This window comes from Meleagris gallopavo, chromosome 24, assembly GCF_000146605.3.
Source record: "Meleagris gallopavo isolate NT-WF06-2002-E0010 breed Aviagen turkey brand Nicholas breeding stock chromosome 24, Turkey_5.1, whole genome shotgun sequence".
NCBI lineage: Eukaryota > Metazoa > Chordata > Aves > Galliformes > Phasianidae > Meleagris > Meleagris gallopavo.
Genome location: NC_015034.2, coordinates 3,396,525 through 3,411,096, shown reverse-complemented (window position 1 = coordinate 3,411,096; position 14,572 = coordinate 3,396,525). Strand labels below are relative to the sequence as shown.

At 39.5% G+C, this 14,572-nt stretch overlaps 1 protein-coding gene across 2 annotated transcripts in view; it reads left to right on the top strand.

The window, feature by feature from the left end:
- LRRTM4 (leucine rich repeat transmembrane neuronal 4) overlaps nucleotides 1-14,572 on the top strand; it is a 235,090-nt gene that overhangs the window by 119,027 nt on the left and 101,491 nt on the right. The window lies entirely within an intron of this gene.

Here is a 14,572-nt window from a genome sequence, read left to right as displayed (position 1 = left end):
AAAAAAAAAAGGGGAATGTATCTTTTCCCAGGAGCCAAGGAGTTTTGATTTAACTCTTTGCTGGATGATGATTTGACATGTTCAGAATTAGTTTCTGTTTATAATAAATATCTCATCGAACTGCATGGGTGAAATAGTTCTTTCTGGCATTAAGCTCCAGGAGTCTGCGGGGAATAAAAGTAATCTTAATCAAGTACACACAACAAATTAAGAACTGGTATTAGCAAGTGTAACTACTAATGTATTTATGGCAGCAATTATTTAAATTTTGCTATGAATCTGATGTTAGAAGCCAATGTCACTTCCTTTCTATAAAGAAACAAAGCTTTCATGAGAGCAGTGAAAGTATGTTTAACCTGCTGATGACCAAAATCGTGATGTAAATATTAATTAATTATCATGCCTTCAGGAGAGTTCATCTGCTTTTAAGCAGATGTCATGGAAATTAGATTTACAAAAGATGAAAATAGTAAAGCAACCAGGTGCTGAACCAATACTGGTAATGCAAACCTTGTTTCCTTAGGCCAGTTTTCAACAAGGCAGCACTTGTTTGCTTGACCAGTTTTATACCAGTGAAGTCGTGTTGATGGAGCCCCAGCTCCTTCCAGCTGTCCACTTCTTACATGGCTGCATTGGATGTCCTTGACATCATGAGATTTATACTGCCATTTTCTGTCACCCCTGAATTTCCCCTGATGATATCACAGAATGGGAAATTTTCTTTCCTATGTAAACATGAAATATTGCAGGATTTAAATAATAGACCGTTTCAGGGAGGGAGGACAATGTGACAGATGTCCACATGAGGCTGTTGGGCAGCTATTACTTTTGTCTGGAGAGTGATTTTTTCTTGAGCCATTTCCTCAGAGTTCAATAACTATTTTCTGAAAGCACATTTGAACAAAATAATACTGTGCCTTTCAGTGCATTAATGTAATGCCAGGCCTTGTCATCTCTACTCCTTTGCCTGTAAAGTGAAAGCTGTTTGTATTATCTACTGGATAATATATAATGGCTACAGAGATGAAGGGCAGAACATAATATTTAACATAAACTTTAGCATCTGAATGTTAACTACAAAGATGCATTAAGCAGGAATTACACAGAAAGGAGCTCCTTGCTTTAGTTTATCATATTTTCAAGAATGAAGGGTTGCTGATTAATAAGCTTACTCATATTGTTCTTTTGGTCACGGAGAAGCCAGAGAGTGGTTCTACTCTCAGGAAATGCCTGAAATAACCTCCACGGTAGCTTTGTGCTTCAAGGGCTGCTCAGGGGTTGCTCTAAATTTGTCTGCCTGTCCCCTGAAGACAAACTAGCACCTCCAGATATACATAGAGCACAGCATGTGCTGGCTGCCTACCATCTCACCCACAGGATATATTTTCCTTCCCTGCAGCACGATTCTCTGCTCTGCTTTATTTCAGAAGGAGCAAAGCATGGCCTGGTTCGTAGCCGTAGCAGATTGTTGCTCTTCTAAGTCAGCATAGACAAGGTCACTCAACACCAGAGAACCAAGGCCCAGCAAGTGTGAATCTTACATATGCTTCTCATGATGCCATTTTCACTGTCAGTCTGCAAGTACGGTCTATGTCTGTATTTACCATTGCAGTACCAGCAACTGAGTGGAAGAAACAAAATAAGATGACTAATTAGGAATAGTTTTGCACCTATCTGGTGGCACAAGCAGTAATGGGCATGCTATTTGTTTCTTCTAATGAATTAAGATTGCTTTAGGTGACTACAAAATACACACATTTACTCAGTACCTTTGGAATCTTGCAGACATAAAGGTAGTGTTGGTAAATCAACCAAAACTGAACCGTTGTGGTCTAATAGCCAATGCAACAGCCACATTATTATATTAAAAAAATAATATAATATATAAATTTAAAAATGAAAATAATAAATAAAATTTTAAAATAAATATAAAAATTATATATAAATTATACATCGTGACAAAGTTATTAACAATCATGAAAAGACTTATAAAATTGTATTGGATCCTGTAAGCATAATGTTATGTGGCGCTGAGGGACATGGTTAGTGGGCATGGTGGGGATGGATTGATGGTTCGACTAGATGATCTTAGTGGTCTTTTCCAACCTTAATGATTCTGTGTTTCCATGTTCTTATAGAAGTTTTTCTGCTCTTTTGCAGCTAAGAAGTTTTTCCAAAGATTGCTTTATAGCAGGGATTAAAGGTCCATGATACAGGAAACCAAATAGGCATATTGTTAAGATTTTTCTTAAGGAATAATTCCTATCTCCTATTTCTGTATAGTCAGACTCAGCTAACAAAATTTCTTAAATTCTCTGAAAAACTCACCCAGAAAAATATTTTATATAATGGTCTGTATATTCCAGGGCTTATTTATAAGAGAGGATGGCTGAAAATGCATGCAGTCCGCTCTCCCTTCATGCACATATGCACATACATACATCAATTCGTCATGTAAATCACTGAGCTTCACTTTGAATTGGAAGATGTGGATTTAATTTATAGTGCAAATCCTGACACGTCTCTTTTTTTCTCACTGTATTTGTACGTATATGTATCCTATATTTTACTAATTATTTTCTTACAAGTGGAATGAATTCCATCCCCACAACTTCCCATGGTAGCTATTATTTTATCTTTCATCTTTAGCTCCTTGAGTTTAGTGGGACATCCACAATTCCTCCCCACTCCCTACCATTTTTGTGTTAAGCTGCTAAAAGGTTTCACGTTGGCTTGTCTGAAATTAATGTTCCCCTGAAAACAAATTGTCCTGTTCTCAGGTTGAGATGGAGCTTTAGCATAATGCAGGAGCAGATGTCATATCTGAGCAGTTTTTGGTGTTGTTGGATTAATGGATGAAAGAAGATCTCAGAACAGAGAGAGGGAAAGCCGAGTGTTGCCATGAGGATGAGTAGGGATGAAGCAATCGAGGATGTGTTCAAGATATGTACTGGGAAAATGCTTAACTGCTCAGAGGGGAGCTCATGGAGGCCACCCTTGCTGGAGCAGTGGGAGTTGACAGAAGATGATCATAGGCAGCAGCTGTTCCAGTCCCAGACTGGGAGATCCCTTTCCTTGCTGGGAGCAGTGGTCTTTGGGTGGAAGGTGTTCCTTATGGCAGAGATGGTTTTTCAGCAGCTCACTGCCTTTGCTTTTGTTGCATGCTCCCTATTAAGACTAGTAGTAGTTCAAAGGATATTTGTAGCTATATCTGAGATGGTTTAAATCAAAATATCAAGGTACTCTAATGATATGCCAAAGAACAGTTATATGAAATAACGTGTTTTATATAATGTAGATAATACCTTTCCTGTCAAAACCTATTGACACACCTTAACTTATTAGCATCACGTTGAAACTCCTGATTAACTTCTTAAATTCCAGGCATTGAACCTCCTTGAAAACAATCTGTAAGTCAGAACAAGTTGTTTCATAGCATCATAAAATGGTTTGGGGTGGAAGAGACCTCCAAGATCATCCAGCTCCAACCCCCCCTTGTGTGCATCACAGTGGTGGTGTTGGTGAAAAGACACATGGATGGTTGTGTGTTTGATTAAACTGTTGGGAAGAAAGCAGAAGGAATCATGGTCAGTACTACCTCTTGTTTTTGCTTGTATTACCACGCTGCTTGCAGACAGATTGCAAACAGGCATTGCCCAAAGCTGTTTGCCATCTCAATTTGTTAAATAATTCTTAGACTTTGCCTTTTTTTTTGGAAGCATTCAGAATCAGAGCCACACTGACAGGAATTAGAGCCCATATAGTGTTGATGCTGGCAACTGCTGTGGTGAAGGATGATTTTGGAATTAAGTTATCATAGCTAGTAAGTGTGACTTCAACACTCTTTTGACTTTGAATAACTCCCTTAAAAACCTTAATACAATTTTTAACCAATTGTTTTGAAGCTTTTATTTTAACTTGTTGCCAAGTTTAATTTTCCCCCTGTTAACCAGGCACAGGGAGTGCTTTAGAAGTCAATTGAGACCCATCTGCTAAGGCTTGCTATAGGTAAGGACATATGGACACACTCTTCAACAGCGTCTTAAAAATTGGTCTCCCTTAAAAATTTCTCTCCTTTTCTTCTGCCTGTTAACTTTCAGAAAGGTGCCTATGGGTGCTACACAACTTGTAGTACTGCAAGGGTTCTTATGTAGCAAGTGCCTGATGTGGAGCTGGGTTTTGACAGCATAAAAATAACAGCTCTGGTTCGGAAAGGCACGTCGCTGCAAGAAGACAGTGTTTGCTTACCGTGTTCTTACACTGCTTGACGGCCTGTAGTTCTTCTAGCAGAGACAGGATATTGACTGAATTGGCTTTTGGCTTGATTCAGTAGGTCTGTTCCCATCCTTGTTCTGTTCCTGGGGCAGGAAGTTTTTGTTCTTGCTGTTTAGCAAAGCAGGGTGAAGAGCTGCATTTATGGCTCCGCTTTCCTTTCCGCTTTTGCAGAGCTTTGCTAAGAAGGGAAATGATTTGCATTTGAGGATTGCTTTTGTGCTGGAGACTTGAGGAAAACTAAGAGCTAATGCTGCTTAATAAACTGTAGTCTAATATTTTCTCATCTAGATGAAATTAGCACTGTGGGTATGTTCCAAAGATGTTCAGCATATAGCAGTGACAATGCAAACCTGCATGAGATTAAAACAGAGTTTCCAGTTTCTTTAAGAAAATAAACATGCTGTTGTTCATAAAGTTTTGTATATAACATATGAAGTAGAATAAAATATTCTTAGTCAAGAGTTTAGAAAATGTGCTTCCAGAAGAGCCTGGACACATCTGCAGCATGACACCATTCACTAATGATGATCAAATGGAGCTCTCTGACAAAGATTTCCATTTGAATGGCCCTGTATATCACTGTTCTGCATTCTCTTCTTTTTTTCTGTAAGAAAAGTACCAAATCTTGTCCATCAGCAGTGCCCAAACAAATCCATTAGACACCACATTCCCTTCATTGATACATATGCAAAACAAGAAGATCCTAAGCTGGTATGGCAGTGGGCAACAGTACAGACTTGTAGGGAAGAGAAGACTATGCAAGGCACTTGGCAACATCTGGTAGAACATAATTGCACTGACAAGAACTAGACAATTATGACTAATGAAGCTCTCCTAAAATCCTGTTTTCTGAGGGGCTGTGCAAACTAATAACTGCAAAATGTGAAGTCCTGAAGGGCAATGGTGCTGGCTCGTCACTCTTTCTAGACTGCTTTTACCAGACGTGGCCTGATAGTTTAACAAAATGTGCCATAATCTGCAGTAAAAACTGAAAGTGGGCCTTCTGCTTATTCGGGGCCAAATTGCCTGCTATGTATGCTACAAAGCTCTATTAATTTCAAGAGGATTGCATGGGATATAAATACAAGCAGCCCATGGTTCTCAGTCTGTAGCGTACTAAATTTTAAGCATAGCTGAAATCTGGAATGAAGGTCACTGGCGTTGCAGGCTTTCATTAGGAGTAAATGTGTGCGCCAAAGTCTGGGGCATAAGGCATTTATTTTAAATTCTGGAACATAACATTAGCAATCACATAAATAATTCAAGTGTTGTGATGTCTAGACCTAAGTTTAATGTTTGAAACTACAGCTCAGCCGTGGGACTGAGTACATCTTTAACATGTTGTAACTTTTCTATGGTCCTGTAGAACTTTATCTGAAATTGGAGACCTGCATGTTTAGACGCATGTTGCATAGGCAGTACTTGATCCCAAAACCTCTGAAAGCTGAACACATCAATCAGATGGGCATTCTCCCAAACTCATGCTTTGCTATTCCTCCTCAGCTGGGGGTGCTGGAGGTCTGGTGGCTGAAGGAGATGGGAATATTGATTGTTGAGTACACAGGAATGGGGTTGTATTAAGCAAAGCAGTGTGGTACAATGGCTTACACCATACTGTGTTATAGTATAACCCTAGTTATGCTATAACATAGCTATAGAGCAGCTATGTGTGTGTGTTGCAGTGCATGTCAACAAAAAGGTCGATGTGGCATTGAATAACAGTGTTCAGTGGGCATTTGGTGATGATGGGCTGATGGTTGGACTTGGTGATATTAGTGGTCCTTTCCAACCTGAATGAGTCTATGACTCTATGATCATACAGGGGTTACCTGTCTGGATCTATCTATTAAAATAGATGATTCTGCATATGGGAGGGCTTATTCTCCATTACCTACGCCTCTGAGCTGAGATAGAGAAAAAAACAAAACAACTTTGTTGCTTAGAACCTGTTTTTCAAATAAACATCATGGTCCCAACATTCTACAAAAGCAAATTAGATTTATATGAAAGAGTTCAATGAACAGCATTTTGAATGGGATCCATTATGGGCTTTTTAATTAAATGAATATAGTCATTTCATAAAGGCACTTCTCATTAGTGTGGCAATATTGAGATGACCATTTCCTTCTAATTGTATTGTGTATTTGTATAAGAGGCCCTGGTTTAGGTTTGATTTGAGTAGATTTATATGTGATTGTGCTTTGACACCTAGTGCACACATAAAAAGTAAAATAGCATTGTTTTTCAAATGAAGCTGTTAAATATTCAGTAAAACAAATGACAGTTGTTTACTGTAGCTTGTCTTGCTTGGTGTATGTACACATTGCAATATGCACCCACTGCAATCTGTAGCACTCCAGCTATTAAAAATTCCTCTGCCCAACAGAATGAATTTTATTAAATTGCATTGAGTTCCCACTGTAAAGGAGATGAGACACAATTTCTGTTGCATGTGTGAGAGGCTGTTAATTTCCAGGAAAATTTGGAGAAAGTGTATTTCTCTCAGCTTCCCCCACCACACACACTTTCCTATGTATAATGCAAAATAGTTCTATCTTTCCCTTTACTATTTTAAAGAATTATAATTCTCTCTTCAGAAAATTAATTTGAATTTCCCTCTTTTCCACTGTTCTTCTATTTTTTTAATTTAATTTTATTTTTATTTTTTTTTTGTACTTAAGGAAAAGGATTTATCAAAGAAAAACACTGACCCTTCTTGGATCAAAGCCTGTGACACTGTATAGAAGTTACATAATAGAGAGATTAAACTGTTGGATATTGGGAAGGCATTGAGGAGCTCTGCATTCAGCATCCCAAAGTAAAGCACAATCCTGAGTTTCATCCTGCAGCAGCCATTCTGGTGCAATTGCTACATAAACCCATATGAACACAGAACCATCAGCACCTTTGGGGCTGTGTGGGACATTCCCTCACATGCTGCATAGGGTCACTGCGACTCCCCACTAAGGAATTTTGCTCAGACTTGCTAGCCAGTTGCCCAAATCACATGGGATTGCAAAACAGGAGAGAAATGGTAACAGAGCTTCACTGCAGATGCCTAAACTTGGGACGTTTTGGGAGCTCACAAGCCAACTAGAAAGTGGTTGTACATGTCTCCTTTCCAATGGGATTGTTTGTAAAGCTCTTGTCTACGCATTGAGTTGGGCATTTCAAACAGCGAAGAGAGAGCAAGAGTTGATTGCAGGCCCTGCCAGGAAAAGGAAGCATTTACATCCTATTGCTGCACTTTACTTGGTAATTCTGATTTAACTTCTGAAACATAGTGGGGGAACACAGAAAAATTCCATGGACAAGCCTGAATTCCCTGTTCTTTTCTGCCCAAAGGTATATGTTTTCAGTTCACAAAGACTAGACTTATGGCACTCTACCACTGAAAGATACAACTTGAACAAAACTCTTCTGCTGCGTTTTGTGTGTGATCAAAGTCCTCTTTGAGAAGGAGGGGCCTGTTACGATTTCTGAATTAGCTTGGTAGTTCATGTGAGTTCTCTGAAAGCTGGTGATCATTGCTAATGCTTCTCAATTCGGGAAGAAAACTCTCTAACTGCAATGTGGAGTTCCTTTATTCCTCACGATATATATCGGGTGACTTGACAAACAAATGCACTCTCTCAGAGTTCAAGTTCTACACTGAAACAGTTAAGATATATGCAGTACATTTGCATGCATATTAATTCTTTTCCAAGAACTCATTAATATATGCTAATGTCCCTCTGGGCATGCACAGTTGTGTTTAGGGTGGTTGCAGGCCCACTTACTTTATCCCCATTTTTCTCCCATCAGCTTCATCACTGAGACTTTTGGCTGACCCTAAGCAGTTTTTCCCCACTTCGGCGAACTTCTATTGCTTGTTAGGCCATAATGAGCAACTTCCAGAAAAATATATGTAAAAATATGAGGGAAATGTCCTTGCACTTAGTGAAATGCAAAGGTAAGTCATCTATTATGACTCCAGATCTTCTTGTGAAGTAGAATCGTTGAGGCAAACAAGACTGCTCACAGACTAAGCAAAAGCAAAGTTGACACAAAAAGTTTTAGAAAGTAGGTCTCATTGATTCCTTTTGCTAAACTAATATATTGGTCCTTAAACTAATATACTGATCCCTGTTGCTAAACAAACCAGCCTGTATCATGTTCAGGATGTCGTGACTGGTCTCAAAGTGTTTTCCTGTTTTCAGAAGCCTAGAAACAATCCGCCTCTGGCGGGTGAGTAGTTTGAACAGTTAAAGCTGTGGAGCTTCCCTGTTTTAATGACACAGCTGCACAAGTGCTTTTATAGGAAGAGCTAAAAATGTCAAAGCACAATTTAAAAATGTTAATTAAGCTTCAGTCTTTGTGGACAACATTGTTAATCACAGTAACTGAGTAAAACAGCAACCCTCGGTGTTCTGTGTGTCACATCTTATTGAACAACAATTCATTCCTGTTTCCAGGTGTCACTCCAGTGCATTCTATTCAACCTTCCCTTGGGAAAAAAAAAAGTCACTTGATATCGGTTCTTTGGTCAGAAACTTTGGTGAAACACATCCAACACTAGTTGGTCAATTGAAACTTCTTCCTTTTGGCCAGTGCAGGCTGAGCCCATCACTCCACTGTCGCTCTCTGTAATGTCACAGCTGGGCCTGTCCTTACTGACTTGCTTTCATCATCACTCATGAATTGTGCGTTTCTGTTTTTTTTTTAAGGCCAATGGCCTTGTTAATGATGCATCATGTAATGTAGACCTTTACAGTGTGTAAAAATTCTTAAATTACTTTGAATATAGAATCACAGAATGGCTTTGGTTGGAAGGGACCCCAAGAATCATCAAGTTCCAACCCCACTACCAACCTCCAGATCTGCTACTAGACCAGGTTGCCCAGGTCCCCATCCAACCTGGCCCTGAACACCTCCAGTGATGGGGCATCTACAGCCTCTCTGGGCAGCCTGTTCCAGCACCTCTCCACTTTCTGTGAAGATCTTTCCCCTGATATCCAATCTAAACTTTTCTTTCTTGAGCTGAACACCATTTCCTCTTCTCCTATTACTATCTACTCTTGTAAAAAGTTAATACCCTTCCTGTTTATAATACCCTTTTAAATACTGGAAGTATATATATATTTCACTCTCCTCGTTTTATCACCCCTGTGATCTCTGAGCTGGCCCTGGCTATGAGCTTTCTGACATACACAGTTGCTTACACACTCACCTCGTTTTCCTTACAGCAGTGCTGCTTTCTAACCTTTCCTCCCTTTACTTTTAATTTCCATTACTTTGAGCCAATATGCATTATTTCTCACAGCTCTCAAGTCTTTGCAGAGAGTTTCATCCCACCACTGTAATAACATCTCTTTTTTTCCCTTACTATCAAAGTTGCAGCTTAAATGAGACTTGGTTTGTTCTCACCAAGTAAAGGAAGATACTAAATAGGCTTCAAATGTTGTGCTCATGTATCCTAAATGCACTTTGCATGTATGCTTTTAATCTGTCTAAATGATAAGTGGAACAATTTTGGGGAGCACAACACTTTATTTATTAAAAAAGAAATACCCCGGATTGTTTTTCAGTACAAATAAGACTTCAGTCCATTTGGGTAGAAAAAGTTAAATGTGCGATATGGCATTCAGACTCAGAATTTTCAACCTTCAACAGGGCAAGGGCTATCGTAGCACAAAACGATCTGCCTCTCCAAAGCACTATGAATTTCTTCTTGGAAGTATTTCAATATCTGAAGCAGGGCTGTAAGAAAGAAGGGGTTGAGAGTCTTTAGCAGGATCTGCTCTGACAGGACAAGAAGAAAAGTAGACTGGATATAAGGAAGAAGTTTTTTTAACGCTAGGGTAGTGAGGCTCAGGAACGGGTTGCCTAGAAAGGCAGTGGTTGCTCCATCCTTGCAGACACTCAAGGGCAGGCTGAATGGGGCTCTGAGGATCTGATGGAGCTGTAGGTGTCCCTGTTCATTGCCAGGAGTTGGACAAGATGGCTTTTAAGGGTCCCTTACAGTTTAAAAGATTCAATGATTCTATGATCAGGGTGAGGGAGGTGATTGTCCCCCTCTGCTCTACCCTCACGTAGCCGTACTGCTGCCTGATCTAGGGCTCCCCATACATGAAAGATGTGGAGCTGCTGGAGAGGGTCCAGAGGAGGGCCAGGAGGAAGATCCAAGGGCTGGAACACCTCTTCTATAAAGATAGGCTGAAGGAACTGGACTTGTTCAGCCTGCTGAAAAGAGAAAGCTGTGGGGAGACCTCATTGCAGCCTTCCAATATTTAAAGTGAGTTTAGGAAAGGAAAACAATTTCTGACATGGGTAGATAGTGATAAGATAAAGGGGAACGGTTTTAAACTAAAGGAAGGGAGATTTAGATTAGATGTCAGGGGGAAGTTTTTTACTGAGAGAGCGGTGAGGTGCTGGAACAGGCTGCCCAGAGAGGTTGTGGATGCCTCAACACTGGAGGTATTTAGGGCCAGGTTGGATGGGGCTCCAGGCAATCTGATCTAGTACTTGATCTAGATCTGGCAACCCTACCTGTGGCAGGGTGCTGGAACTTCATGATCCTTGTGGTCCCTTCCAACCCAAGTTGTCCTATGATTCTATAATTCTGTGATTCTACAAGGCAACACGACCAAAGCTGCAGTACACAAGACCCTACTGCTTCTGTGTGTCCCCAGGGCCACCAAAAAATTGAGTGCATAAGCAGGAGCGGAGATTGGATGCCTATGGGTATGCATGGATATTAATTAGTTATGGCCTTCATCCCATCCTTATTTAGGAATGGCTACCACAGCAGCCATGGGCTTTCTGCAGCATCAGAAGTTGATCTCATGTCTGTCGGTCTTATCTTAGAGTCTTTATAAATATTTATTTACTTTCTATAGTACTTATCACTGTGACACTCAGACCATGAGAGTGCTTCAGCAGATAGTTTGCAAAACCTTGTGCACCTGCACAAATATATTCAGCGCTGCAAATTAACTGTTTTATAATAGAGTGACACAGAGTATGAACTGGGATTTTTTTTTTTTTCTTGCTGGTAAACTCTGTTGGATGAGTCATTTCTATTCCTGTACGATAGGTATTTACCAAAAAATTCAAACAACTCCTTTGTAAAAGTCCTTGCAGTGCCCCAAAGCAGGAGGAGTTCTGCTTCTAGTGTTAGTCGTGATAATGTGTGTCATTATTTCAGAAATACTGAAGTGTTTAAAGTGTGATACTTCAAAAAAAAAAAAACAACAAACAACATTTGAAATCAGTAGATGGTCTTGAAGTTTTCCTTTTGGTGCCTGTGTACAGCCTTTTTTGGCATGCATGGAAGACTCCTCATTTCTCAAGGGACACACAAATTCGACACACTGCAGTGAATCTGACCACTGTCATCAAACTCAGATCATGCAAGCTGCTATTTAAAATAATTTCATTGAAAATTTATCTCTTCTTAAACCATTTCATGCAAAGTTATTGTTATTCCTTTGTTGTTTGTTCCTTTCTTTGACTGTTCATAGATCTTTTACAAAGTGTTTATCTGTGTTAATGTAAGAATTTGATAGTTGATGATATCTTAAAAAGACCAAAAAAATGGAAAAACCAAGTACTACTAAAGAACTTTCTAGTAGTTAACTGATAAATTTTGATTCTAAAAGTGATTTTTTGCAACTTTTTGTATGTTGTCCTCTAGTTTTTAAAAGCTATCTGAATAGAAGGCCTTTAATTAACAAAGTTTTGCATCAATCTGCTTTCACAACTGGGACCTCAATGGTCTATCAGCTTTAATTAAATGTTCTTAGCACCTCCATAAGATGGCAAGGCATGATTGTGAATATATTGAATGTGGGATTTCCAAAATCCCACTCTGTTGATCCAGTTTTCCTCTGACTAGAGTCAGCAATTAGCATTCTCAGTGACTTGAATTAGAGCACATGAAAGTCAAAACTGAATGTTTTTGCAAATCTTGTTCTATCTGAAACAATCAGCTCACGTGATGGTCAGTAATTGAACCAAGGAATCCAAATCTCATCCTTCTGTAATCTGTTTCATAGCATTTTTCAGTAGTTTTACAGACTCTTGAATTCTAAACTTAAACTGTATTTCTACAGCATGTGCTTATTAGTGCTGTGGTTATTGCACGATACATAACCTGTGGCAACAATAGATTGAGAACAAAGAAAATTAAGAATTTTAATGGTTTATCAGTCTCATAGTTTGTTTCAACTACTCCCAGGAGGAGATGTGCCCACGATGAGTTAGAGGCTGTCATTACAATGGGGTTTGGATTTATTCGTTAGCTGATTATAAGTCTACATGAATTTGTTCATAGTTTGCTGTACAAGAAGCTAGAATGCTGAAATGATGTACCTATAGCATCAGCTGTCATTTCATTGCCAGCTGAAAGTAAGCAGTCCTGTAAACACTCAGTGGTCAATGCTCAGTGCTCAGCATCAACGATTTCCAGTTAAGTGCTGAAATTTACTTAGGTGCTAATAAAATAAACTTGGACAGCTAGGAAATGCAGGGGAAAAAAAACACATAATTTGCCTAAGACTATTTTTGTAGTCTGTCAGATTTTAAGTATGGTTCACTACGTTTTGGTCCTGTGAGCCAGCTGGTAGAGCTGGAAACTTCTCTAAAGGATCCACCTATCCTTGCTTTGGAGCTTTTAATGTTTGGTGTAAGGTGCTGGGTGCCACATGAAAACAGGACTGTTTATTTTATGCTTCCAGTTGGATAGAAATGGGACTAAAATGAAGACACCTTCAAAGTTGCATTGAAATGAAGTCATTTGCTGTGAAACGCTGATATGATGGATATTGCCGGATGGATACTGAAACAACAGATGTTAATGCAGTGTTTAAAAGCATTAAATGAAACAATACCAAAAATAAAAAGAGATAAAGCATCAGTTCTATGCTGGAGTAACTAATGTGCTGTAGCCCAGTTTGTAGAACTGCTGCAGGAGGCTATATCTAAAACCCGATGATCCCAGTGACCTCATTATTGAGAGAATATTGCAAAAACGGAAAAAGCAGCACTGAGGGCAAGCTGATCATACGTAGATACACACAGAGATAGAGTGGAGGAGCCAAATCTCTGCATGGGGGAAATTAAAAGAAGACCTTGTGAATGAAGAGATGTGATGCATATCGCCGGTCCTGCATGCCTACTGCAGCGTTTCTTCTCCATTTACGGTGTGTATCCTTGTAATAGGTTTTTGTTTTCCTCTTAATGGAGCACCAGAAGGGAGATGGATGCTCTGTGGAAATAAGATTTACTCATATTCAGAAAATAGCAGATTAGGAGCACTGGAGAAGGGCAGTGACTTCTTGAAATCTGCTGTAAAGTGCAGCTAGTGGTGTGTCTGGGATAAAGGGAATTGTTTTTGCAAAACTAGCACTTGTTTCCTTCTAGTTTTCTCAGTAGGGAAGTTTTCAGCTTCCATCAATTTTTCAATCATCTGAAGCAGCAGCATGTGCATAGAGCACTTTTTTATGTGGTTTTCTCTGCCCAGAATTACTTGTTCTCATCTATAATGATACTGTAAAATGATTAGCGATAATAATGCTTTCTTGAAAGGTCCTTTAAACTTTGCTACGTTCAGAATGCATCCATCATGGATGATGTTGGCAGTCTCCAGCTGTCTCCAGTACAGAAGACCACCACTGGTGTCATGGTCCCTATTATCCATACGGATGAAATGCAAGCATCACCCTTTCTGTACTCTGTATAACACAGAGCTTCCTAAATTATGATTTGTAGGTGGCTTGTGGAGAGCTGTTCCTGTGAGATCAGCTCCTCCTCCTTATTCCCAGCAGCCAGACTGCATACATAGAACCCTACTCATCTTAAACACTCTCCTAGCGTTACTACACAAGCTGCTGCTGTAGTAGTGCTGTCATCTGATCATCCATAAGGAGTGTCTGAAGGATTGTGAGAGAAGAAAAGGAACAGGATTGTTCCTAATGATACAACAGCAGGGTCCAGAAGGGGAAGCTTATTCTACTAAAAATGTGCACTGCGCTGAGATAAAATACTAAAAGCCTTATTCTAATCCTAGTCAGAGATCAATCTCATAAGCTGTTTGGAAACTGACTAATCATCTGAATAAAACTCAAAGCCACTGAACTGCAAGAATAAGAAGCATCATCTGGTTCTTTTAGATTGGTTTGGCTGTTTGTGATTGTCCCTTCCTCTTCCCATTTTTTCTTTATTCATGTCCTGTTCCTCCCCCCAGTCTCTGGGGTCTGGTTTAGGGCTTCAGATACAGTGTTACATGGCTTTAGGGCAGTACTGCTCAAGAAATACA